The 27,018-nt window shown below is 40.9% G+C and overlaps 1 protein-coding gene across 3 annotated transcripts in view; it reads right to left on the bottom strand.

Annotated features, from left to right (window-relative positions):
- The window catches only part of il1rapl2 (interleukin 1 receptor accessory protein-like 2), a 1,024,957-nt gene that overhangs the window by 660,660 nt on the left and 337,279 nt on the right, over positions 1-27,018 (bottom strand). The window contains exon 1 of one of the 3 annotated variants that reach the window (XM_068047132.1): positions 6,596-6,641. The exons of the other annotated variants lie outside the window; for them this stretch is intronic. The gene's annotated coding sequence lies outside the window, so the exon portion shown is untranslated. Of the gene's footprint in view, positions 1-6,595; positions 6,642-27,018 lie in introns of those variants that run through there. 3 annotated transcript variants of the gene reach the window in all.

Below are 27,018 nucleotides of genomic sequence, written 5' to 3'. Positions count from 1 at the left end.
GGTAAAACTGTCAGCATTCTCTGTCATTACGACCCTGAACCTGGCAGCAACTTCTGGAATCTGCACACACGTAGGTAAACACAAAATTCAGGAGCTGCTGTCATTGATTCTACTTTTCTCCAGAGGACACACTGTTGAGGCACCCAAGTTGCAATCAATTAGAAATCATTGAACTGACGAAACCTTCCACTCTTACACCCTTAATCTCACTATAAAATACTTGCAAAAGTTACACCTTGTTGAATAAGGCGTAACTGGGTTTTTAACAGCATACTAAGTTCATAATGACAGTTGAAAAACCTCTCTGGCTCCGAAAAACTACATTTTTTTATTTGTAGAATAACAAATTTCTTGGCTTAAAAATATGCATATTTTAAAAATAATTTTAAGTTTATGATATTTCAGCTTCTACATGAATCCCATGTATCTGTCTCAATCTTTATTTGATTCCTTGTAAATTGATATCAAAAAGTGAAGGGTATTCAATGTTTTTAACTTGCTGTTTTGCTGTCTGTGAGAGTTCTGCAATGCAATTTGCTGCTTACCCTGCTTGATGACATCACTGTTGCTGGATGTCTGGAGATCCCCTTGACTTGGCACTAGATTCAAATTAACATCGAGAAAGGGGAAATCTGCAGAGATTGCTAAATCTTTGTGGGCAGTTTTCTTCATAGTCAGCAGATTTGTCACTGACTGCAAAATCCAAGCCATTGTACTGAGAATGCAGGCAGGAGAAATCAACTTTTTCCAAATATTTTAATATTCTTTGGTGACATTTATAAACTGCTCTGGACCTAATGGTCCCCTTTAGCAATTTTTTTCTAAACTTGGTTCAACACCACTGCTGACATTGGTAATAGTTGGTAAGAGCTAAGAGAATAATTCATTCTTTTCGATCATCAAAATGCACAGCAGGTTGCTAGAGTTTGTCCTTATTTTCAGCATGTATACTTTTTCAGCTAGTTTCACACCAGCTCTGTTTCTTTTTCCTCTTACAGCTGTTGCGCATTACCAACCTATCCAGGCAAAAAAGGGAAGGAAAAAACTTGCATTTCTAAAGTGCCTTTCATGACCTCAAGCTGTCCCAAAGCATTTTCCAACCATTGTCTCTTTACTTTCTTGCTATTGGCACCAACATTCCATTTTCCCATTTCAGACTATACCTGGTGTCAGTACTCAAGTGAATGGGACCTTGGAGCTGAAATTGTAGTATAAAGTCAAAGTGTGGCATCAAACTGAAATAGTGCAGGATGGCATCTCCCAGATGGTGTTTCATTGCTGCACTCTGGGGTCAGATCAGGATCACACTCCAGGGTTTACACTGCCACCTTGAAGCAGAAATGGCAGCCTGGCTGCACTCAAACGTACTGTGGCTGACTTGTGTGGAAACTAACTTGATTTATGAAGCAAATAAAGAAAACCTGAGAATTACATAGAATTTCCAGCACAGAAACAGGCCTTTTGGCCCAACAGCTCTCCTCCCACCCCTAATTCATCTCACCCCATCAAGATAACCTCCAAATCCTTTCTCCCTCATGTTCTTCTCTAGCTTCCGCTAAATGCATCTGTGTTATTCGCCTCAACTACATCCTATAAGCACCACATTCTATACATTCTCTGGGTAAAGAAGTTTCTTCTGAATTTCTAATAGGATTTATTAGTGACTCTTTTACACCTATTACGACTAGAGACTGAAATAATTCAGCTGAGACAGGACTGAAGTTTTTCAATGTTTGAGCTTTCAGAGAGTAACTACCAGATAATTGACATAACTTTAGGATGCAGGCTTTAATAGAGTATTATTGCCACGTGTGTATGTTTTCAGGCAGGCTAAAATCATGGTGTAACTAAGAATAGCACACTATGAAGTTCTGCTGTGCTAAGTCTCTTTCGAGGTCAATCTGCATATTGTGGGAACATTCATAGTGTGTTTCTTTCCTTGCCTTTGACTTAAAAAGAAAACATTTGTAGCCAAGGACATTATTGGTGATGTATTACTGCTTGGCCAATAATACAATATCAAAATGAATGCTGTTGAGCATGTGAAGCCTAAACAGTGATGGATATGCCTGTCGAGTTATTTAATTTATTCTAACCTGCGGCAGTTTTGCAGCAATAAATACTGTCGCAAGGAATGCCCTCATCTATATGGCATTTCCCATAGACACCTATAGTCAGTAATGGCATGGATTTTATACTAATATCCATTGGCACAAACATTCCAGTATTCTAGGCAACCAAGCTAATGTTCAGCATGGACTGAGATTTGTTAAGAAAAATGGTCCATTTATTTTGTTCGACATTCTGGAGAGTTGCAAGTTGGACATCTTGAAAGTTAGAGGTTAATAATCAAACTTCCTTTCATCTTCGAGGAAAAGGCTTTCCAAGATAAACAGAAGGGCTTTGAAATGTCACCAGAAGCAAGCATAGCTTGTCTTCTGTTTTTAATAACTGAGTGTTACCTGTGAGAAATGCTTGTGCAAGGAAATAAGTGACTGGAGAAACATCAATCATGGGTGATGAAAGTATAACTTTAGTGGCTCGTGCAATAAACATAGGCAGAGGGATCCATTAAATGTAGCACAGAATGATAATGGTTAATAAAACCAACTCTTCAAAGGATTTGAGAACAGTTAAGTAAGGAAGACTTGTTTGAGAGAAGTTTCTTTGGAGTAAACATTTCTGACTGTTTACGTAACAGACAGTTTTTAAAGGATTCAGGAACAGATATGTCATGAAGTGTATTTGTGACATGCATCTTTGATGTAGGCAAAGTATGGTGTATAAAGAAGCATGGTTTTCAACAGTTCTTTGGAGGGCTCAAAAGATAGAACTCGAAACCAAGTTTGGCCAGCAGCACAAAATGGACTAGTAATGAATCGACAGCCAATTTTTCACAGTGCCCAATCTCCTTTCTACTGACGTTCACAGAACGATAGGTGAAACACTTTTTAGAGACTCATTTCCTAACCTCACTGTCGCTTTTACTTGGGTTGAAATTAAAAACCTTGGCAATATTTTCCAAATCAATGGAAAATAAACACTGCCGCAGTGAAGAATTGGCTGCTAATTCACTACGAGCCCATTTCTCACTGCTAGCATAGACCAATATCATTCCCCTGACACCCTGTGTGCACAATAGATCAACAAAGTCTGTTCAGTACACTGCACCATCAAGTGTCTCATGCTTACTCAAAGAATGTTGTTAACCACAGAAGGAAGGAGGTTGACTAACAGTTAAATGTTTCAGCATGCAGGCCACTGCAAAATATCAGAATGTGATACAGGGATTCAAGAAACAAAGTAAGTAGAGAAAGACAGCATAAAAATTATCAAAAACCAAGCAAATGCAAAGAGAAAACAAATAAAGCAAAAAAGGAAGCAGCGAGAGAAAACATTAAGTTAGCACAAGCTACAACATTTTCCTGTAAGCCCTAGTGTTACAAAAAAGGATGCAAGCAACTTATTCCTCCCGAAGTTTTTTCTTAATATATTTGTGTATTTTTTAAAAACACGTAAATACATGCAAAACAGGAGGAGGAAATATTAGGGAGTTATAGGCAGAATAGTGCATCTTGCAGGAAACTCAGTTAGTTTGATCAAACCTATTAGTTAAGACTTTTTTATTTTTTCATGGGATGTGGGCATCTCTGGCAAGGCCAGCATTTGTTGCCTCTCCTAATTGCTCTTGACAACTGAATGGTTTACTAGGCCATTTCAGAGAGCAGTTAAGAATCAACCACATTGCTGTGGGTTTGGAGACCAGATCAGCAAATTTCCTCCCCTAAAGGACATTCGTAAACCAAATGGGTTTGTATGACAATCAATGATAGCTTCATGGCACCATTACTGAGACTAGCTTTCAATTCAAGATTATTAATTAATTGAATTTATATCCCACCAGCTGCCGTGGTAGGATTTGAACCCATTTCCCCAAAGCATTAGCCTGGGCCTCTGAATCATTATCTCAATGACATTACCAATACACCACAGCCTCCACCACCCCCCCTCCCCCCGCCGACCCCCAATAAAGGAAAAGGGCTGATTGGCGAAAGCGAACTGCGTCTTTCTCTCTCTCTCTGCTTACTATTTCCTTTTCTTTTACCTTTTGATTTGGTTTATACCAATTTTCCATGGCTCCTTTTCACTAAAATACCACCAATGGCTTATTTCTTCTCTCATTTATTTTTCATCCTTTCAGCTTAAGATGATCACCTCATTTGCAACACTGTAATCTATATTGCAAAAGACTGTGAGGAGGGAGACAAGATGTCTGCTAATATCCCAGCAAGAACCAAGACCCAAGAAGTTTAAAGGAACTACCTGTTCTCTCAGGAAACAGAGAAATATTGCTAACTGCTATGTTTGAATAACTGAGTGACTGTCATGTGACAAACCCCTTTCTATCTGTGGTTTTAAGCTGATGATTTTTCTGCAGCAGAGGAAAAGCACTGACATGAGCAGACCCGAAGTGGGGGTCCTTCTCTCTATTTTTCTCCATTCCAGCTTGAATGCTTTCAAATCCTGTTTGTTGACTGACCATCTTTGCATACTCCAGCTACAACCAGAAACCCCATTGGAGGAAATCATCTGCATCACAGTCTCTGAGAGACTTACCGAACCAGTCATCTACCTCTTCAAACTAAAAGCTTCAGGACCACCGAATTCAGCTAGAAGCCAAATCAATTAACGCCATAGATTGCATACCACTTTTATCTATGGACTATAATTCCTTGTTTGACAATAACAGGTTTAATTCTTTCTTAAAGTGGATGTACTGGCCAATTCAGTAGTTGTTTAATTACTTACTTGCTAAGATCATAACAAGAACCAATCAGACAAGTTTTCTTGAGTTAACAAAGAGGTTAACTTTTCAATGTCACTGCATTTACCAATGGAAGTAAATGCAGTATTAATACTTTAACATGTTACAAATGTGACCGCACTCATTTCAATGCCACTCTCCGTCTGTCCACCAGTACAACAAAATAGTCTAAGTTTTCAAGAAGTATAATCAAATCAATACATTTCACATTTTAGTCTCGTTTGCTTTTATAGGGCTGCTGTTAATGCAGGAAAGAGAAAATCATTTATGCAGTACAAAGTTAGCGGAGCAGTATAGATATTAAACCTTATTTATATAGATTCGTGACTTTATAAACTTACTACAGTAAATTGATTCATGTTAGCATTATGGATAGGGCATTTATGTAGGAAAACTAGTTAAAACGATAATTTCATGCTCAACTGGCTGTATAGATTCAGAGTCTGTACTTCCTCATTCATGAAGTAGATGGAACATCTTGGTGATAACGTGCTTAGGTAAAGTTAGTGTTATTTAAGAAAAAGTACCTCTGTACTTTTGAACATTTATCCTATTTCATTTTCTACCCATTGAGGTTGTTAATCTCTTTCTGACACTCCTGTGATGTACAAGTAATTTTGTTCACTTTGTGATGTGTGCTGGTTCATGTGTGGTATTGCCCTTCTGTTCTTGGCAATGTTAAACCTTTGGCTTTAATTCATTTTATTAGCAAAATAGATAGATATGTTTCTGTACATTTGAATATCATTGAAGCTTATTCCTCACTACCATTTGGCTCATTAACTAGCGCTTAAGAAACAAAAAGGAATGAACTTGTACTTATATATAGGCATTCAAAAGGGAATTAGACTGTTATCTGAAAAGGAAGAATGTGCAGGGTTATGGGGAGAAGGCGGGGGAATGGCTTTAGGTGAATTGCTCATTTGGAGAGCCGGTGCAGACATGATGGGCCGAATGGCCTCCTTCTGCACTGTAACAATTCTGTGATATAGCACCTTTCATGACCTCAGGATGTCCCAAATCACTTTACAGCTAATGAAGTACTGTTGAAGTTCAGTCACTGTTGTAAGGTAGGAAACACAGCAACCAATTTTCACGCAGCAAGCTCCCACAAACAGCAATGTGATAGTGACCAGATAATCTGTTTTACAGATGCTGGTTGAGGAATAAATATTGACTAAGACACTGGGTAGAATGCCCCTGCTCTTCTTCAGATAGCATTAGTGCTAGAATATCATGTTCATTCGCCTATATTGGCATGGCCAACATTCTTAATTGGTGAGTTGGTAGACTTGTATATTTCAAATAAACTTTTGATTTTACTTGCTCTATGGAAACAATATTTCAGTGAGTGAGTAGTCAGTCTATGGAATAGGCTCTCTAGGCAGTCAGTGGCAGCCATTGGTATTGATTCATCAAATACAGATTAGTTAGATGTCCTTCAAAAAACAACATGGGTTCACACTGCATACCGACACTGCATTTGGTTTCTGCAAGCCCTCATGATAGTGTAATGATTATTCAATTTTTGAATTGATGTTACAACACCTTTGCACAGTTGTTGTTATTCTAGCCATAGTCCCAAAGGACCATAGGCATCTCTCCCCGTTAGAGGGACAGTCGGTGACGTATAGCCTGAGGGTCACCACTCCTCAAGCATGGGGCAAGGCGAGGAGGGAGACCTCCATGAACTACCACAGCCGGTACGGGGATTGAACCCGCACTGTTGACATCTTTCTGTATCATACACTAGTTAATGATTTAACTTACCACCAGCAGCAAGTTCTGTTTCTGTGCACAATACCTTCCTGAGTAGTAACTGTCCAAATCAAGACGGTAAGCTGAGATATTGCTTCAGTAACTCTCCTTGACAGCACTGGTAAGAATGGAAACTTATCACTTAAGCATGACCTTCCACTACAGAACACAACATGTTGAAATGTCATAATAAAAGCAAAATACTGCAGATGCTGGAAATCTGAAATAAAAACAAGAAATGCTGGAACCACAGCATCTGTGAAAAGAGAAGCAGAGTTAGCGTTTCAGGTCAGTGACCGATGAAGGGTCACTGACCCGAAACGTTAACTCTGCTTCTCTTTTCACAGATGCTGCCAGACCTGCTGAGTGGTTCCAGCATTTCTTGTTTATGTTGAAATGTCAACGCACTATCAGAAAAAAGCCGAGGAAGAAAAAAAGATATTGTTCTATGAGCTCCTTGTCATTGTTTCCTTCGCTTTCATTTTGACTTTTAATTTTTTTTTTTGGAATTTTCACTGAAATCAATAATTTCCTTTCATTTTCCATGTTTTTTTTTTTGCAACTCTCACCTTGCCTTACTTACAATCATTTGGTCAAGGAGAAGTGCTCTGATGGAATTGTGCAGAACAAAAGGAGGCCTTTTGGCCCATTGTGCTTGCACTGATTCAGAGAGCAATCCAATTAGTCCCATTCCCTACTCTAACCCTACAGCCTGAAAATATTTCATTTTCAAGTGTATATCTACATATACTATTGTATCTGCTTTCCTTTACCCTTTCAGGTAGTGCATTTCATATCATAACAATATAGCTGAATATGCAAGTGAAGCAGGAAACAAACAAAATCAATGCAAGAACAACAGATTATACCAATGTTGTGCTCTGGATGCAGATGGACCTTGCTGAATTATGGGAAGCAGACAGCTGGAGATCCCATGATTGAATAAAAAGCTATAATAAAATATGAGAAGCAAAGAACTAACAGAAGCTACGAAATAGTTGCCCGAGACTCAATTCAAGTAAAAAGAAGTACTGGGTGCATTTGCTTTTGCTGCTTTGCAAGAATATTGTTGGCCTACTGGGAAAACCGAGATGAGGAATCATGACAATAATTCAGAAGGGCTTGAAGTGCATCCAGTGGGGATAACATAATGCAAGATGGCCATTCACCTATAATCTGTTTAGTATTGCTAATTTCTAGAGGGATTAAATCTTGTATATCTGGTTAGGAAGTTGAATGACAGTTACAGGGATAACTACAGAAAATGAAAGGAATATAGCATGCAGAGCTGCAACAGCATTGAAAATAGAAAGACAAATCGGTCAGGATGAATAATGGAGGATGTTTGGTTACATAGATATATTGCAGGTTTTGCTTAATTTAGCTTCAGGGAGAGTGTGGAGAAAAACTTTTCAGAACCTGTCCTTGGGAAACTGAATGGTGCAGTGTGTGGCAGAGAAGATTGCACATAGTCTATGAAAAGAAGGGCTTTGATGGCCTAAATGTGCTTGTCTTGTCCCATCTTCTTCAATTTGGTTATGTAACTATGAATCTAAACCTCAATTGTGAAACTTTATGAAACTTGTATTACTGATAACAGGTTGGAGTGTACGTCGCAAGTGACATTTGTGCCACACAAGTACCAGGCAATGACCATCTCTAACAAGAGAGAATCTAACCATTCCCCCTTGACAGTCAATGGCATTACCACTGCTGAATCCCCCACCAGCAACCACCTGGGGGTTACCATTGACTAGAAACTGAACTGGAGCAGCCACATAAATACTGTGGCTACAAGAACAGGTCAGAGGCTGGGAATTCTGCATTGAGTAACCCACCTACTGACTCCCTAAAGCCTGTCCACCATCTACAGGGCACAAGGAAGGATTGTCATGGAATATTCTCCACTCGCCTGCATAAGTGCGGCTCCAACAACACTCAGGAAGCTCAGCACCATTCAGGTCAAAGGAGCCCACTTGATCGGCACCTCATCCACCACCTTAAACATTCATTCCCTCCACCACTGCAGCAACCCACCATGGCTCCTTTGACAGCATCTTCTAAACCCATGACATCTTCCAGCTAGCAGGACAAGGGCAGCTGATGCATGGGAACACCAACATCTACAAGTTCCCCTCCAAACCACATACCATCCTGACTTGGAAATATATCGCTGCCATTCCTTCACTGTTGCTGGATCATATTTCTGGGACTCCCTCCATAACAGCACTTGGGGTATACCAACTCACATGGACTGCAGCGGTTCAAGAAGGCAGCTCACTACCACCTTCTCAAGGGCAATTAGGGATGGGCAACAAATGCTGGCCGAGCCAGCGATGCCCACACCCCATGAATGAATAAAAAAAAAAGTACAGCTGTGCCATGGGTGACAGAAGATGTTTGAAATAGGCTCAGGTAAACTGCACCAGATGGACTGCAGCAGTTCAAGATGGTGGCTCACAACCACCTTCTCAAGAGAAATTAGGGATGGGCAACAAATGCTGGGCATGCCTGTGATATCCACATCCCATGAAATGAATAAAAAAATGTCCAAACTTGCTGTAAGCTCAGATAGTGTGAAACCAAGTTCTGAATTAACCTGCCAAACAACATTCACAGGCAGCAGAAAAGGGTTTAAAAAAAATCCAAATCACCATTCTTTAATCCCGCTTGTTTCCAAAATCCAATTTATTTTTCTTTGATCAACCGATCAACTGGTGATTCCCTGAGTATGAAATAGAGTTTATCTGACAGCCCTTCGACTTTCATGCACATACTACTTACCTTAGCCTATTTATTCATTCATGGGATGTGGGCATCACTGGCTAGGCCAGTGTTTATTGCCCATCCCTAATTGCCCTTGAGAAGGTGGAGGTGAGCTGCCTTCTTGAACCGCTACAGTCCATGTGAGGTAGGTACACCCACAGTGTTGTTCGCAAGGGAGTTCCAGGAATTTGACCCAGTGACAGTGAAGGAACGGTGATATAGTTCCAAGCCAGGACAGTGTGTGACTTGGAGAGGAACTTGCAGGTGGTGGTGCTCCCATGCATCTGCTGCCCTTGTCCTTCTAGGTGGTAGAAGTCACAGGTTTGGAAGGTGCTGTCCAAGGAGCCTTGGTGTGTTGCTGCAGTGTATCGTGTAGATGGTACACATTGCTGCCACTGGGCGTCGGTGGTGGAGGGAGTGAATGTTTGTGAATGGGGTGCCAATCAAACAGGCTGCTTTGTCTTGGATGTTGTCGAGCTTCTCGAGTGTTGCTGGAGCTGCACTCATCCAGGCAAGTTGACAGTATTCCATCACACCTCTGACATGTGACTTGTAGATGGTGGACAGGCTTTGGGGAGCCACAGTACACCAGGTGTGGTCTCACCAAAACCCTATACAATTGTAGCAGGACTTCCTTATCCTTGTACGCCAATCTTTGTGATAAAGGCGAACATGTCATTTACCTTTCTAATTGCTTGCTGCACCTGCATGCTAACCTTCTGTGTTCCTTGTACGAGTACACCCAAGTCCCTCTGAACATTGACATTTACAAGTTTCATGCCTTTAAAAAAAATGCTGCTTTTCTGTTCTTGTGACTAAAGTGAATAACCTCACACTTTCCCACATTATACGCTATCTGGCATCTTGTTTCCCACTCATTTAACCTGTCTATATCTCTTTGCAGCCTCTTTGTGTCCACCGCACAGTTTATATTCCCACTTGTGGTTGTGAAAGCTGCTATATAAATGCAAGCCTTTCTTTCGCTTTCTCTATCTTTTTCTTTCTCTTTTTCCTCTACTCTTTCTTTATCAGCTTTTCGACACACAAGGAGACAACTGACTGTTCTAGCGACAGCAACAGATGTAGATTATTGTTTCCTTCCTCAAGGGCTTGGGCATCATTGACTGCAAACACACAAGGAGACACAGGCATGCATGACCAATCTGAAGGTCTACATCAATAACAAAGGTTTCCATTCAGTCTGTCAAGTTGGTCTATGATGCAGAATGATTGATCTTACATATCAATTCCTTGGATCAAGACCTGACATTTTCAACGGCAGTTGTCTCAGGCTGCAGCATTGAAGTGTGTTCATTAACTACAAAGATTATTTTTTGGGGATTTAATCTATGTCCTAAAATGTGGTTGTACCACTGACCGAGACCGGAACCTTCATTACAGATGCAAACAAACATGCAATATCTTCTGTCATTCGTCAAACTTCTGGTATCCTTAAAAAGTGATTCAGCTACACTGACCTCTTGGAAGAGGTTTATATCATAAGCAAAGTAAAGTGTGCAGCGTCAGTAATGCTGCACACTCTCACCATTGAGAATGAATGAAGTGAATGGTGGTAGACAATTAAACAACTAATTGGAGGAGGTGGCTCCACAAATATCCCCATCCTCAATGATGGGGGAGCCCAGCACATCAGTGTGAAAGATAAGGTTGAAGCATTTGCAACAATCTTCAGCCAGAAGTGCTGAGTTGATGATCCATCTTGGCCTCCTCCTGAAGTCCCCAGCATCACAGATGCCAGTCATCAGCCAATTCAATTCACTCCGTGTGATATCAAGAAACGACTGAAGGCACTGGATACTGCAAAAGCTATGGGCCCTGACAATATTCCAGCAATAGTACTGAAGACCTGTGCTCAAGAACTTGCCGCACCCCTAGCCAAGCTGTTCTAGTATAGCTACAACATTGGCATCTACCCTGCAATGTGGAAAGTTGCCCAGGTATGTCCTGTACACAAAAAGCAGGACATGTCCAACCCTGTCAATTACCGCCCCCATCAGTCTACTCTCAATCATCAGTAAAGTGATGGAAGGTGTCATCGACAGTGCTATCAAGTGGCACTTGCTTAGCAATAACCTGCTCAGTGAAGCTCAATTTGGGTTCCACCAGGGCCACTCAGCTCTTGACCTCATTGCAGCCTTGGTTCAAACATGGACAAAAGAGCTGAACTCCAAAGGTGAGGTGAGAGTGACTGCCCTTGACATCAAGGTAGCATTTGACCGAGTATGGCATCAAGGAACACGAGCAAAACTGAAGCCAATGGGAATCCGGGGGAAAGCTCTCCGCTGGTTGGAGTCGTACCTAGCGCAAAGGAAGATGGCTGTGGTTGTTGGAAGTCAATCATCTCAGCACCAGGACATCACTGTAGGAGTTCCTCAGAGTAGTGTCCTAGGCCCAACCATCTTCAGCTGCTTCATCAATGACCTTCCTTCAATCATAAGGTCAGAAGTGGGGATGTTTGCTGATGGTTGTCCAATGTTCAGCACCATTCGCGATTCCTCAGATACTGAAAAGCAGTCTGTGTAGAAATGCCACAAGACCTGGACAATATCCAGGCTTGGGCTGATAAGTGACAAGTAACATTCGTGCCACACAAGTGCCAGGCAATGACCATCTCCAACAAGAGAGAATCTAACCATCTCTCCTTGACATTCAGTGGCATTAAGATCACTGAATCCCCCACTATCAACATCCTAGGGGTTACCATTGACCAGAAACTGAACTGGAGTCGCCGTATAAATGCCATGGCTACAAGACCAGGTCAGAGGCCAGGAATCCTGCGGCGAGTCACTCACCTCCTGACTTCCCCTTTTTTTTGTAATAGACCTCTGCAGGGAAAATTTCTATTTTTTTTTCAATGTGTGTCTGAGTTTGTGTGTGGGATATTTAAAAAAGGGAACTTTCATATTTCAGTCTGTGTGTTAATGCTATGCTTCATTACTAGATAAGTCTTGTTTGATAATAAACGGATAATTTTGTTGTTTATTAAAGAAACCTGGTTGGTGTATTTTATTCTGGGAAAGAGTAGAGTATACGGTAACTGGGTAAACATTTTTAAAATATATGTTGTGACCTGCAGAGACGTGGGACTAGAAAAGACAGTGCACTTCTCCCGCCTCGGTCGTAACACAGTCCTAACATATAGATGAAAGCAAAATACTGCGGATGCTGGAAATCTGAAATAAAAACAAGAAATGCTGGAACCACTCAGCAGGTCTGGCAGCATCTGTGAAAAGAGAAGCAGAGTTAACGTTTCAGGTCAGTGAAGGTTCCGAAGAAGGGTCACTGACCCGAAATGTTAACTCTGCTTCTCTTTCCACAGATGCTGCCAGACCTGCTGAGTGGTTCCAGCATTTCCTGTTTTTATTCCTAATATATAGATATGCTTTTTCCAAGTATCATTAGACAGTTGCCAGTAACTGGGAAATTGGCTTCAACGTTTTCTCGTCTTCAGAACTTGCATCAAATCCAGCTAAAAAAAATTTTTTTTAAACTTTTGAATACTCTGTGGAATGAGTTTGAATAATTTCACTGCCAACTCAATAGACTGTCATAGCACAAAAGTGCCTGCAATTCTGCATAAACTGATAATATTCTTCTGCTTTTATGAGAGAAGTTGAAAGCTAACAATGGAAAATTCACAATGAAAAAGGGCTGGTCTTCTGACTCTGTGATTAAGACATGCTTACATGCTTAACTCAACAGCAGGATTTTCACTCTGCATCTGCCCCATTTTTTTTTTTCTTTTTTCCTCTTTTTTTTTCTGTTTTTTTTTCCAACCCTGTGTTTTTTTCTTGCAGAGGGAGCTTTACTCTGTATCTAACACCTGTTTTTTTTTTCTTATTGTGTGGAGGGAGCTTTACTCTGTATTTAACCCCCCGTTTTTTTTTCTTTTTTTTATGTCGAGGGGGCCTTTATTCCTCAGGCCCCCTTTATATACACACTTATATTTTTAAAATAACTTTATTAAAACCAGATAAATAAACAAAAAAACTCAAATTAAAATGCCATTCTCGGCGTAGACGATGCACTCCAGTCCCTGCGGTGCCCACCGGTCGCGGAAGTGCATCTGCCCCATGCTCTACCTCACCTAGGATTTCCATATATAGATATTGGTTATTGTAGTGTTCGAAATTGCAATTACATTGTGCACACTTGAGGCTGCTGTAGAACATACATGCTAGCAAAGAGAAAGTGAAAGTAAAATAGAATAAAGAAGAAGCCTATGTGTTCAACGGTTTGCTGCTTCTGTCTCAATCTGTGCCTCACATATCATATTAAACTTGGCTAAACCTCACTCCAGTCCTGAGAACATCACAATAGCAATGAGGTAAATAGAAAAGGATGGTGAAAAACTGGAAACATTGCTTTCAGGTATAAACATTTTTGGAAGGTTTTTGTCTACTTTTAAAGTACTTTAAGTTGCAGACTGCATTGGAGTGACACAAGGGAAGCTTGCACAGTGTATACTCACACACTAATTTCTCCAAAATACCATCCAATCAAAAAAAATATATAATATTGGATCATTGCAGAGAAGCCTCCTTTGAAAAGGAACACAATCCCAGATCCTTGATCACTGCATTGCTGATCAGTATTGCATTGTCTAAACCCAATCAACCACCTTTTCATGTGCATTCAGAGCCATCATCTGTGTTCCCACACTGGTAAAATTGGCAATGATGTTTCGAAGGTACAATGGCAGGTTTCACAATCACAGATGACACGAGGAAAAATGCCTTACTTCTACACTATGGAGGTGAAAAATTAGAAGATATCTTTGAGACACTTACACCTGAGCAAAATGACTACAATTCAGCAAATAATGCACCAATGAACTACTTCACACCTAAGAAAAACATCATATACGAAACCATAGTAAGCAAGAAGCAAACAAAACAATTGACCAATACTGCATGCATTTGAGGCAACTAGCAGCCAGATGTGACTTTGGTGATGTTGAACATGTCCAACAGGAAATCAAAGCACAAATAATTGAATCTAGTCAACTACGCTGAAAAGCACTCAAGAAAGACAGAAAGTTGTCAGAGCTGTTGGAGTTAGCAAGATCACTGTTGCTGTCAGAGACTAGAGCTACTGAAGTTGAGGCTGCTAACGGTAACTACCACACTCCTGTGAACAATGTTCATCAGTCATGTGCCACCTGCAAAGCAACAACAGCCATCTCACAAACAATGTTGTGACTTGTCCAAAGAATGTTTTCATTGTGGTGGTGCTTACCCAAGCCAGAGAGATTGTCCTGCTACGGGTAAACAGTCTAAAGCTTGTGGCAAAACCAACCACTTCGCTCTTGTTTGTCACTCATCAGCAAAATCAATTACGAAGACTACAATCAAAAGAAGAGTGCCACATATCCATACCACAGCAAAAAGGTGAGAGAATGTAGCTACTGTAGAGGCAGATAACCCTTAACATACTTTTGTCCTCTCTCTCAGACGTATCAAACTGCCATATGTGACAGTGACCATTGGCTGCTCGGACGTAGATGCTCTCAGACACAGGAGCGTCTGTTAATGTCATGGGAGACAAAACATTTAACCAACTTTAGGATTGCTCCATTCTCTACAAAGCAGGGAATACAAAAATTTTCCCTTACAACAATTGTCATGCTAGGCTCCCACCTGCCAAGAATGAGGCACATTAATTTTGTCATGAACATTGATTTTAAACTGTTGCTGGAGCGAGAAAATGACTTGTTAAACAGATCAGCCGTGGCTCGAAAAGACACTTGCATATTAACAGCTTGGAAGGACAAAGGACCATTCCCTAACACATTCAACCCACAATGGGCCTTGATCACCAGGTATTGTGTGTAAGAGGAGCATTCCAGAAATTGCTAAGGTGATATAATCCAGGACTGGTTCGACCAGCTGGTCACAAGACTAACTGGTTGTTCCAGAGTCTTTTGAACTAGCCCCAGAGATTTTGAACTCAGAAAGACTGTTTGCTCCTGTACTGAGAAGATCTCTCCTGTCTGCTTCCATCTCTTTCTCACAAGCTTCTGAATCCACTGAGGTCACATGGACCCCAAAAGAGAGAAGTCTCCTACAGCAACAAGGTTTATGAAGAATATTGGGCCCCAATGAAAAGCAAAATCTACTACAATCAAGGACTCTACAGTGATCTCGAAGAACCGTAACAACAACTCTTCAGATCTTGCCTCGAATTTTTTCACTTTATTTTCCTTCTGCTCTTTTCTGTCTCTATTTGCATGTGTGTATTGCGCATGCATGCTAGCGTGGGCACGTCATGTATCCATAGGCATCAACCAAATTAGAGTTTAAGTTTAATAAATTTTAACTTTTCTTCTTTAAACCTAAGAAAACCTGTTTCTTTGCCTTATAATTGGAAAACAGTGAGCAAGGATTCACCAAGGTGGAGCTAAAAACAGTGTGTTTAAAATTAAACCCTGTTATGGTAAGACCAGGTGAAGGCTGAAAGGGAACCCTGGACATCTTTCTCATCTGGTCGTAACACAATGAAAAACCACTGAAATCCTTGGGACTTTTGGAACGCCAGTCTCATTTGAAGACACTGGAAGGAAAGCTCTATATATGTCATATCTGGAGAACATGACACGCTTATCAGTTTCCACACAGGAATAGGAACAGATCTGCACATGAATGCAGTCACATACGTGATTCCTTCATTCAACAAAAACATTCTTGAACTGTATGCTGATCACTTCACTGGTATCAGCAAGCTGAAAGGTGTTAGGGGGTTAGAGTTTAAAAATAGGGAAGTCTCGTTACAACTGTACAGAGTGTTGGTGAGGCCGCACCTGGAGTACTGCGTACAATTTTGGTCCCCGTATTTAAGGAAGGATATACTAGCATGGGAAGCAGTTCAGAAAAGGTTCACTAGGCTGATTCCTGTGATGAAGGGGTTGTCTTATCAAGAACGACTAAACAGGTTAGGCCTTTATTCATTGGAGTTTAGAAGAATGAGAGGTTTTTTTTAAAGAGATACAGCACTGAAACAGGCCCTTCGGCCCACCGAGTCTGTGCCGACCATCAACCACCCAATTATACTAATCCTACACTAATTCCATATTCCTACCACATCCCCACCTGTCCCAATATTTCCCTACCACTTGCCTATACTAGGGGCAATTGCTAATGGCCAATTTACCTATCAACCTGCAAGTCTTTGGCATGTGGGAGGAAACCGGAGCACCCGGAGAAAACCCACGCAGACACAGGGAGAACTTGCAAACTCCACACAGGCAGTACCCAGAATTGAACCCGGGTCGCTGGAGCTGTGAGGCTGCAGTGCTAACCACTGCGCCACTGTGATCCTATCGAAAGATTTTAAGGGGGCTTGACAGGGTGGATGTTGAGAATATGTTTCCACTGGTGGGAGAATCTCAAACTAGGGGATGTAGTTATAGAATAAGGTGACACACATTTAAAACTGAGATGCGAAGAAATTTCTTCTCTCAAAGGGTGGTGAATCTCTGGAATTCTCTACCTGAGAGAGTTGTGGAGACTAGGTCACTAAATGTATTTAAGGAGGAGGTAGATAGATTTTTGAAATCTCAGGGAGTCGAGGGGTATGCGGAGCAGGCCCGAAAGAGGAGTTGAAGCCTGGGACAGATCAGCCATGATCTTATTGAATGACAGAGCAGGCTTGAGGGGCTGAATGGCCTACTCCTGCTCCTATTTCTTATGTTTTTATGTTACATGCAAGCTGAATGTAGATCGTAATGTTCCCCCCAGTTGCGCATCAATACTGACAAATACCATTTCATGTCAGGAAACAGACAGAGAAGGAACGTCAATGCCTCCTTGACCTTGACATTATTGAGAAAGTTGGGGATGAGCCTACCCCTTGGGTCGCACCCATACAAGTCGCCAAGAAACTCAAGAGTGAGAACCAGGTTAGAATCTGCGTTGATAGGCGATCACCAAGCCATGCCATACAACGAGAAAGGCACTTGACACTGACAATGGTATCATAGAGAAAGTGAATGGTGCTAAACATTTTGCTAAACTTAACCTTAATGCAGGCTACCATCAAATCAAGCTTGCAGAAAAATCGAGATATCTTACTGTTTCTCTACTCACATCGGACTTTTCCGATACAAGAGGCTCAATGCTGGAGTCAGCTCAGCAGCTGAGGTATTTCAGCACTTGATTTAATCTGCACTTCATGGATTTGAAGGCATGCTGAACATTAGGATGGCATTCTCATGAGACCTATTATGAGATTACTTCTGTTTCTTTTGTAAAATATGTTTTAAGAACTTATATTTGAATTATGGACACTGATTCATCTGGAATTTTAAAGAGTTTCCTGAACTTAGTGTTTTTTTAAAAAAAGAAGTTACCAGAAGGTTCTTGGTTTTGGCTGGAAAACAAGTCTTAATGGAAGGCACCTGTTTTCAAATAAAACCCAGCAGGGGTTGTTTTTGACCTGGAGAAATCTTTACAAAGAGGTGAGAAGCCAAGATTTATAGACATCATGAGACTTGACTTCTGGAATGTTTTCAGTTTCAATTTGAACAGTTCAAAAAAAGTTTGCTTATTGACCTATCAGGAGACTAAAAGTTCATCTTTCTCTTGAAAAGTAATCCTGTATCTTTGAACAAATCTTGCATCGAATGTGAGAGATCTAAAACCTTGTTGCTGCTTTCTGCTGTAAAACCTAATTTGGAGCTTCTGTAGCTGCATCTCTTGGAGAGCCTACCTAAACTAATCTTCAACATCGCCTGGAAGGAACTATTCTGGGAAAATCCTAGTGACAGCTGCCTATTCACATTTGGGACGTCTAACCAACACAAAGGACATCTTTCCATAGCTTCTGTTCAGCCTAAGTGTTTTTCTTTTATTCCTTCTATTTCTTTGCAACAGCTGTAAGCAAAAATCTCTTTTTTTCCCTCAGTTAACCAGTTATGTGTTTGTGTGTTTGTGTATGGGGTGGGGGGGAAGGCGAGGATAAATAAGGGGCTTTAATATTTAAATTTGTGTATATGCTTACTTCCTTATCGGTTAAAACTTGGTTTATAATAAACTGATAATTTTGCTGTTTATTAGATAAACCTTGTTGGTGTGCTTTATTCTGGGAGAAATAGAGTATATGGCTGACCGTAACAGTAAGTGGGAAAATGTAAAAATATGTTGTGACCTGTGGAGAAGTGGGACTGAATTAACAGTGCACTCTTCCTGCCTCAGTTGTAACAGACCGCATTGAAAAGTAACTCAAGACACGCCTACATACATGCTTACAACATCTTAGAGAATGTAACGTCACCTTGAACAAAAACGAGTGCTTGTTTAATGAAAGCAGAATTGAATTCTTTGATCATGTGTTCAGTGGTAAAGGACGATCACTAGATCCATGGAAACTAGAAGCCATTGCAAATGCTGCAGATCCTACAAATGTGCAAGTAGACTGGGGTCTGCTAGGACTTATCACGTACTGCAGTCATTTCATTCCTAACCTCGCCACACTATCTGCCCCCCTACGTGATCTGACACAAGAGACCACCAATTGGGAATTGACTAAGTCACACATCAGGCGGTACACAAGATCAAACGATAGTTGTCAGCAAGTTGCACAGATGCCTATTTTGACCCTGAGAAAACCACCCAGTTAGTCATGGATGCAAACCCTGTTGGCTTAGCTGCAGTTCTAATATGGAAAGACAAGACAGGTAACCCATCACTCGCTGCAATGGCAAGCAGATTGATAATGCCCGTAGAGCAATGTTATTCACAAACGGAGAGGGAAGTGCTCTCAATCACATGGGGTATCTTACACTTTCATCTCCACCTATATGGAAATGAGTTTGAAGTAATAACCGATCATAGACTACCTAGTGAGCTTGTTCAACAATCCACATAGAAACCACCCACTCGAATAGAATGTTGGATACTCAAACTACAAGAATATAAGTGCCATGTTGAGTATCAGTCAAGCAAGCTCAACCCAGTGGACTATCTTTCGCTACATCCACTGCCAACAGTCAGTCCTACTAGTCCTGAGGAAAAGGGTGCCGAACAACATCGTAACTACGTAAGCATAAATGCGGTGCCAAAGTCACTCAGCAGTAACAATGCAAATTGAGGCTTTGCAATTATGTATGAAAGCTATAGAATCACGAAAGTGGAAAGAGGTGATCGAGAAAGTGTCTGAAAATAAATCGCTCACACATTACAAGGTCTTCACAATGTTCAAAATGAGCTAATCATTACAACCACATCTGATCTTGTATTATGCAACAACTGTATTGTCATTCCACACTCATTAAGGGAATATGTTGTTGATATATCACATGTAGGACACCAAGGAATTGTCAAAACCAAACAACTCCTTGAGGAAAAGGTTTGGTTCCCAGGAGTTAATTTCCGATAGAGCACAAAATCAGTGTTTGCCATGTCATGCAATCACAATGACAACTCTTCATGATCCCCTCAAGATGTCTGAACTACCTCCAGGACCATGGATTGAAGTTAGCACGACTTTGCAGATTACCTGCTTGTTGTCACTGACAACTACAGAGGATTCGTAATCGTGGAATGTCAACTTTAATGAAAGCAGTCATCCTAAAGCTTGACCAGATCTTCACCGTGTTTGGAATCCCTCAAATGGTAAGAAATGACAATGTGCAGGGTTATGGGGAGAAGGCAGGGGAATGGAACTGAGAGAGTTGCTCTTTCAGGGAGCCGGTGCAGACACGATGGGCTGAATGGTCTCCTTCTGCGCTGTAACGATTCTGTGATTCTGAGACAATGGACCCCTATTCAACAGCGATGAGTTCAGTAAATTTGCAAACTACCTAGGGTTCACTCATTGGAAAATCACACGCTGTTGGCCAAAAGCTAATGGAGAAGTCAAACGATTTATGTGAACCTTGAAAACGATGATATGTACTGAGAACAAGTTATAAAATCAAGAGCTATATCACTTTCTTAATAATTACAGAACAACTCCTCACTTGGTTACTGGAAAACCTCCAGAAACAAACACTCATCTTTGCAAATTCTATGCACACACATCTACCTGTGTTACCCTGCGGAGTTAATGATCAACATGTACACGATCGAGAATAGAAGCATCGAATAAAAGAAATTGCAGAGCAAAACATGACATTTACACCACTAAAGCCAGGAGATAAAGTACTTGTGAAACGTGATGGTCATGTTGAAAAACGAACAACCCCTTATGACATCCAACCGTTTGTTGTGACAACACAAAAGGATCAATGATCACTGCTAAGTACATTTCACAAATCATCTCAAGAAACACGTCATTCTTTAAAGCACTGAAAACACCACTTCCAATTCTGACATTAACATTTCAGATGTAGACCACGTGTCAAATGAGACTAGACCTGATGTCAGACGATATCCTACCATACTTAAGTGACCATGTTACAAAATGCACTATTTATGTTTAAGCTTATTATTCTTTTGGAAACAAATCATTGAAGCATGTTCTATCACTCATTTACTAAGAAGGAGATGAATGTCATTGTAGTGTTTTAAAATTGCAATTGAAGTGTTCATTGTGTACACTTGGTGCTGTTGTAGAACACATGCTAGCAAAGAGAAAGTAAAACAGAACAAAGAAGAAGCCTTTGTGTTCAACAGCTTTCTGTTTCTAGCTCAACCTCTGCCTCACATATCTTATACAAAACTCAGCTAAACTTCACTTCAGTCACAAGGACATCACAGTTATCAAAAGTGAAAAGCCAAAGTTATTTCCACGTATCAATAGTTCTCAGTCTGAATACCACAAAACACAACAAAAATTGTATATGAGGGTGGTGGAATGAGTGCAGGTGAGGGAGAAATTGGCTTGGGCATGACGCTGGGAGAGAACGTAGATGTTGGTTTGGGGTATTAGCTTCTAGGTTGAAAGGAACAATGATAGCATAGGGCTATTTGGGAGTGGACAGTTTGCAATTCAGGCTGAAATTTATACATTAGGGAGTGGGAAAGCATAAGAGTTGGGAAGTTTTTTTATGCATCCTATGACTTTCATCTAGATGGGCTCAAATTTCCAATTCTTTAAAAATATGGCCAGTAAAAGTTTTTAAGTATCTTTTCTTTAAACTAAAATATAGCAAATAAACAACCAAGGATACTGTAGTGTAATGGCTACAGTCCTTGACAAGCAACTCTGAGTTCAAGTTCTACCACTGCGAATTGTGGACTTGAATTTCATAAATCAGGACATAAAAATGACAAATAAATCTGAAGGATTGTAAAAACTCAACAGTCTCACTAATGCTCTTCATGGTGGGAAACCTGCAACGCCTTACCTGCCCTGGCCTATATGTGACTCATAGAATTACACAGAAATTAGAACGGGCTGTGGAAACGTTAGTGTTTATTCACCACATGAGCTCTAGTGCTAATCCCATGTGCTCATGCTGTTCCTAAATCCCTTTTTCCTTCAACCACTTAACCGACCCTTAAATGTTGACGTGGTTCCTGCTTCAATCACTTATACTGGTGCTGAAATATAAAGCCTCTTCTTACAGTGAAATAATTTATGACACTGGAGAATTTGTTTTCAGGTTGCAAGTATATATTTTCTTCCCTCAGTTTGTTACAGTCATGCAATGAATAGTGAATACCTCTCTATTTATTTCAGACACTAATAAGTTATCCATGGCATTGCTCACAGTCACTTGAAAAGTGTAATGCATTTATAGAAAAAATATACATAGAAATATAAATAAATAAATAGTAGATGTCAGAAGAAACTAGGGTTGTATTCTCTGGAATTTAGAAGGATAGGATAGTTTAGAAGAAGCTATTTCTGCTGGTTGGGTAGTCTAGAAATAGGGGGCATAGTCTAAAATTTAGAGCCAGACCTTTCAGGATTGAAATCAGGAAACACTTCTTGACACAAAGGGTGGTAGAATTTTGGAACATTCTTCTGCAAATAGCAACTGATGCTAGATCAGCTGTTAATTTTAGAATCATGGAAGGTTTACGCCACAGAAAGAGGCCACTTGGTCCATTGTGTCTGCGCCGGCCAGAACAAAAAGAGCCACCCAGCCTAATCCCACTTTCCAGCATTTAGTCCATAACCCTGATAGTTACAATACTTCAGGTGCATATCCAGGCACCTTTAAAATTAAATGAGGTTTTTTTGCCTCTACCACCCTTTCAGGGAGTGAGTTCCACACTCCCACCACCACCTTGGTGAAATTTGTTTTCCTCATCTTCCCTCTATTCCTTCTACCAATCATTTTAAATCTACTCCCCCTAATCACGGACTACTCTGCTAAGGTAAATAGGACCTTCACATCAACTCTATCCAGGCCCCTCACACTTTTGTACATCTCAATCAAATCTCCCCTCAGCCTCCTCTTTTCCAAGGTGAACAACCCCAGCCTATCCAATCTTTCCTCATGGCTGCAATTTTTCAATCCTGACAACATCCCCATAAATCTCCTCTGTGCCCTCTCTAGTGCAATTACATCCTTTCTGTAATGAGGTGACCAGAACTGCACACAGTAGTTAAGTTGTGGCCTAACTAATGTTTTATATAGTTTCAGTAAAACCTCCCTACTCTTATATTTTATATTTTATGCCTCAGCTAATAAAGGAAAGGATTCCATACGTCTTCTTAACCACCTTCAGGGATCTGTGGATGTTCACTCCAAAGTCCCTCACTTCCTCTACACCTCAGTATCCTCCATTTATTGTATTTCGTACCTTGTTTGGCCTCCCCAAATGCATCACCTCACAGTTCTCTGGGTTAAATTCCATTAGCCACTTTTCTGCCCACCTAACTAGTCCATTGATATCTTTCTGCAGTCTACAGCTATCCTCACTATCAACCATGTGACCAATTTTTGTGTCATCTGCAAACTTCTTGACCATTTCCCCTACATTTACGTACAAATCAATAATATATACCACAAAAAGCAGGGGACCTTTTACAATGAGTCCTGAAGAACCCCACTGGAAACAGCCTTCCAGAAGCAAAAACACCAGTCAACAATTATCCTTTGGTTCCTGTCACTGTGCCAATTTTGTATCCAGCTTGCTACATTCCCCTGAATCTCAGGCTTTTATTGTTGTAACCAGTCTGTCATGTGGGACCTTGTCAAAAGCCTTGCTGAAATCCATGTAGGCCACATCAACTGCTCTACCCTCATCAATCCTTCTTGTTACTTCCTCAAAAAATTCAATAAAGATTGTCAGACACGACCTTCCCTTAAGAAATCCATGCTGACTGTTCTTGATTAATCCATGCCCTTCTAAGTGACAGTTTTCCTCTCTCTCAGAAATGATTCCAATAATTTTCGCACGACTGAGGTTAGACTGATTGGCCTGTAACTATTCAGTCTATTCCTCGCTCCCTTTTTAAACAAAGGTACAATGTTGAAACATTTGCACTTTGTTTGTCCCTACTTTAATCATGCCTTTGTCTAACCACTATAAATTTCTCTGTCAATGTTTACTCATTTGTTTTGGCTATTTCTACTGTCGATCTGTAGTCCTTGGGCATTAGATGACTTTGTGACGCAAGTTCCTGAGTGTCTGATAAGAACATAAGAACTGGAGGAGGCCATTGAGCCTCTTAGGCCTGTTCTGCCATTCAGTGATATCATGGCTCATCAGAGAGCTAACTCCATATACTAACCTTTGCCTCTCAACTCTTTAATACCTTTGACTAACAAAAAACAATCAATCTCTGTTTTTTAAACTGAGCGAAGTCGAGAGGAGTATAGAAAGTAGAGGGGTGAAATCAAAAAGGAAATTAGGAAAGCAAAGAGAGTGCATGAAAGAATATTGGCATGTAAAGACAAGGAGAACCAAAAGATGTTTTATCAATACATTAAGATTAAGAGGATAACTAAGGAAAGATTAGGACCCATAAAAGACCAAAAAGGTTACCTATATGTGGAAGCATAAGATGTGGGTATGGTTCTGACTGAATACTTGGCATCTGGCAACACACCCACATCCAGTGAGGATTGGAAAATGATGGCCAGACCTTCAGCTATTTCCTCCCTGGCTTCTTTTAACAGCCTGGGGTACATTTCATCTGGACCTGGTAATTTATCCACTTTCAAGGATGCTAATCTCCTTAATACTTCCTCTCTCCCTATGTTTATCATATCCAATACTTCACACTCCTCCTCAACTATAATGTCTGCATCGTCCCCCTCTTTTGTGAAGAGGGACACAAAGTCATCATTCACAACCATACACACATCTTCTGCCCGAGGGGCCTCCTCTAGGTGAAACAGATGGACACGATACTTTAAAAAAAAAAATGCATTCATGGGATGTGGGCGTCACTGGTAAGACCAGCATTTGTTGCCCATCCCTAATTGCCCTCGAGAAGATGATGGTGAGCCACCTTCTTGAACCGCTGCAGTCCATCTGGTGCAGATCCAGCCACAGTGCTGTGAGGGAGAGAGTTCCAGGATTTTGACACAGTGCCAATGAAGGCACAGTGATATATTTCCAAGTCAGGATGGTGTGTATGTTGGAGGATAACTTGCAAGTGGTGGTGTTGCAATGCATCTGCTGCCCTTGTTCTTTTAGATGGTAGAAGTCGCAGGTTTGGAAGGTGCTGTCGAAGGAGCCTTGGCGAGTTCTTGCAGTGCATCTTGTAGATGGTACACACTGCTGCCACTGTGTGACAGTGGTGGAGGAAGTGAATGTTTAAGGTAGTGTATGGAATGCTGATAAAATGGGCTACTTCATTCTGGATAGTGTCGAACTTCTTGAGGGTTGTTGAGGCTGCACCTATGCAGGCAAGTGGAGAGTATTCCATCACACTCCCAACTTGTGCCTTGTAGATTGTGGACAGTGTTACACTCACAGAGGGAAGATGATGAAATATGAAATGAACTGGAGCAATTATGAAATAAAAGTATTTCCATTCAACAGTTGACAAGAAAATAAGAAAATGGACACATTTCTGCCACAGCCAAGCTGAAGAAGAGGTCAGTTGACTCATCCTGTACTGTCAATAAACTTAAATAAAAGCAAAATACTGCGGATGCTGGAAATCTGAAACAAAAACAAAAAATGCTGGAATCACTCAGCAGGTCTGGCAGCATCTGTGGAAAGAGAAGCAGAGTTAACGTTTCGGGTCAGTGACCCTTCTTCGGAACTGACCCGAAACGTTAACTCTGCTTCTCTTTCCACAGATGCTGCCAGACCTGCTGAGTGATTCCAGCATTTCTTGTTTTTGTTTCTGTCAATAAACTTGTTTGTCTGTTGAAGATGAAAGCCATTATCCTCATCTGAATAAGCTTTGGGGAAAACACATTGAAATGGAAAACAGCCCATTCCACGCTAACAATTTCTATCTGCAGGAACGGAGCTAACAAAGACTTTTACAGACAGACTGACCCCACAACCAAGATTAAGATCATAGGTGGGAAATAGCATCATTTTAGTGGAATGGACCACATTCAGATGCCATCATGTACAATGGTTCCCATATCCTGGAACATTGCCTGAATCACCCCAGGGGAGAGAGCTCCTAGTTACCTGACCAAAACCCCAACCTGATAAGTTTCCACCTTAAAAGGTACCTGACTGGAGAGAGAGAGAGAGAGAGAGAGAGAGGCAGAACAGCCAGCAAAAATCAATTCCAGCCAGAACAGCTGTGAGGCCATTCCAGCTCAGCAGGAAACCTGCTGAAAAAATCTTTTAACTACTGCAGCAGAGAAATTGCAAGGTGACTTTGGAACTCCCCATCTGTGAAACTGAACCAGGATTTCCCACCATCAACATCGGATTAAGGCTCAACCACAAGGAACCTGTGACATTTCATCCTTTTCAAGACGACGACCATTTCAGGCCTACACCTCTGAAAGAGTTCCTGTTGAAAAGTTTCTAAAGGTTTTGAAAAAACAATTAACTCTTTTACAACAATTGAACTCTAATTGCATGCTACTCTCTACTCTGTCATGCTAGGCCCCCACCTGCCAAGAATAAGGCAGCTTAAGCTTGTCATGGACATTGATTTTAAACTGTTACTGTAGTGAGGGGCAGACTTGTTGAACAGAGCGGCCATGGCTGGAAGGGATGCACCAGACTTTGAAAGTGGGGGAGCTCGCATTCCAGGTTGACTGCTAAGATGGCTGAATACACAAACAGACATGATAAAACCATTTAGTCACATGACTAACCTGCTGGGCAACCTGAGTTTTTTGAATTTGTACAAACAGTTTGGGCAGAAAGCGGTTTGCTCCTGGACTGAGATCCCTCTCCTGACTGCTCCTATCTCTTTCTCACAAGCCTCTGAATACATGGAATAAACATGAACCCCAAGAGGGAAAAGTCTCCTACAGCGAACAAGGTTTAAGAAGAATACTGGGCCCCAAAGAAAAGCAAGATCTACCTACAATCAAAGACTCTACAGTGAGTCCAAAGAACCATAACAACAACTCTTCAGATCTTGCCTCAAACCTTTCCACTTTATTTTTCTTCTGCTCTTTTCTGTTTCTATTTGCATGTGTATATTGCACATGCATGCTAGCGTGGGGTGCGACGTGTCACCATAGTCGTTGACTGAATTAGAGTTTAAGTTTAAGCTTAATAAATTTCAACTTTCTTCTTTAAACCCAAGAAAGCCTGTTTGTGCTGGTTTCTTTGCCTTGTAATTGGAAAGCGGTGAACAAGGATTCACCAAGTAGG

This window comes from Heterodontus francisci, chromosome 15 (assembly GCF_036365525.1).
Source record: "Heterodontus francisci isolate sHetFra1 chromosome 15, sHetFra1.hap1, whole genome shotgun sequence".
NCBI lineage: Eukaryota > Metazoa > Chordata > Chondrichthyes > Heterodontiformes > Heterodontidae > Heterodontus > Heterodontus francisci.
The sequence above is the reverse complement of the archived record's forward strand: the minus strand, read 5'-3'. Positions and strand labels throughout refer to the sequence as shown.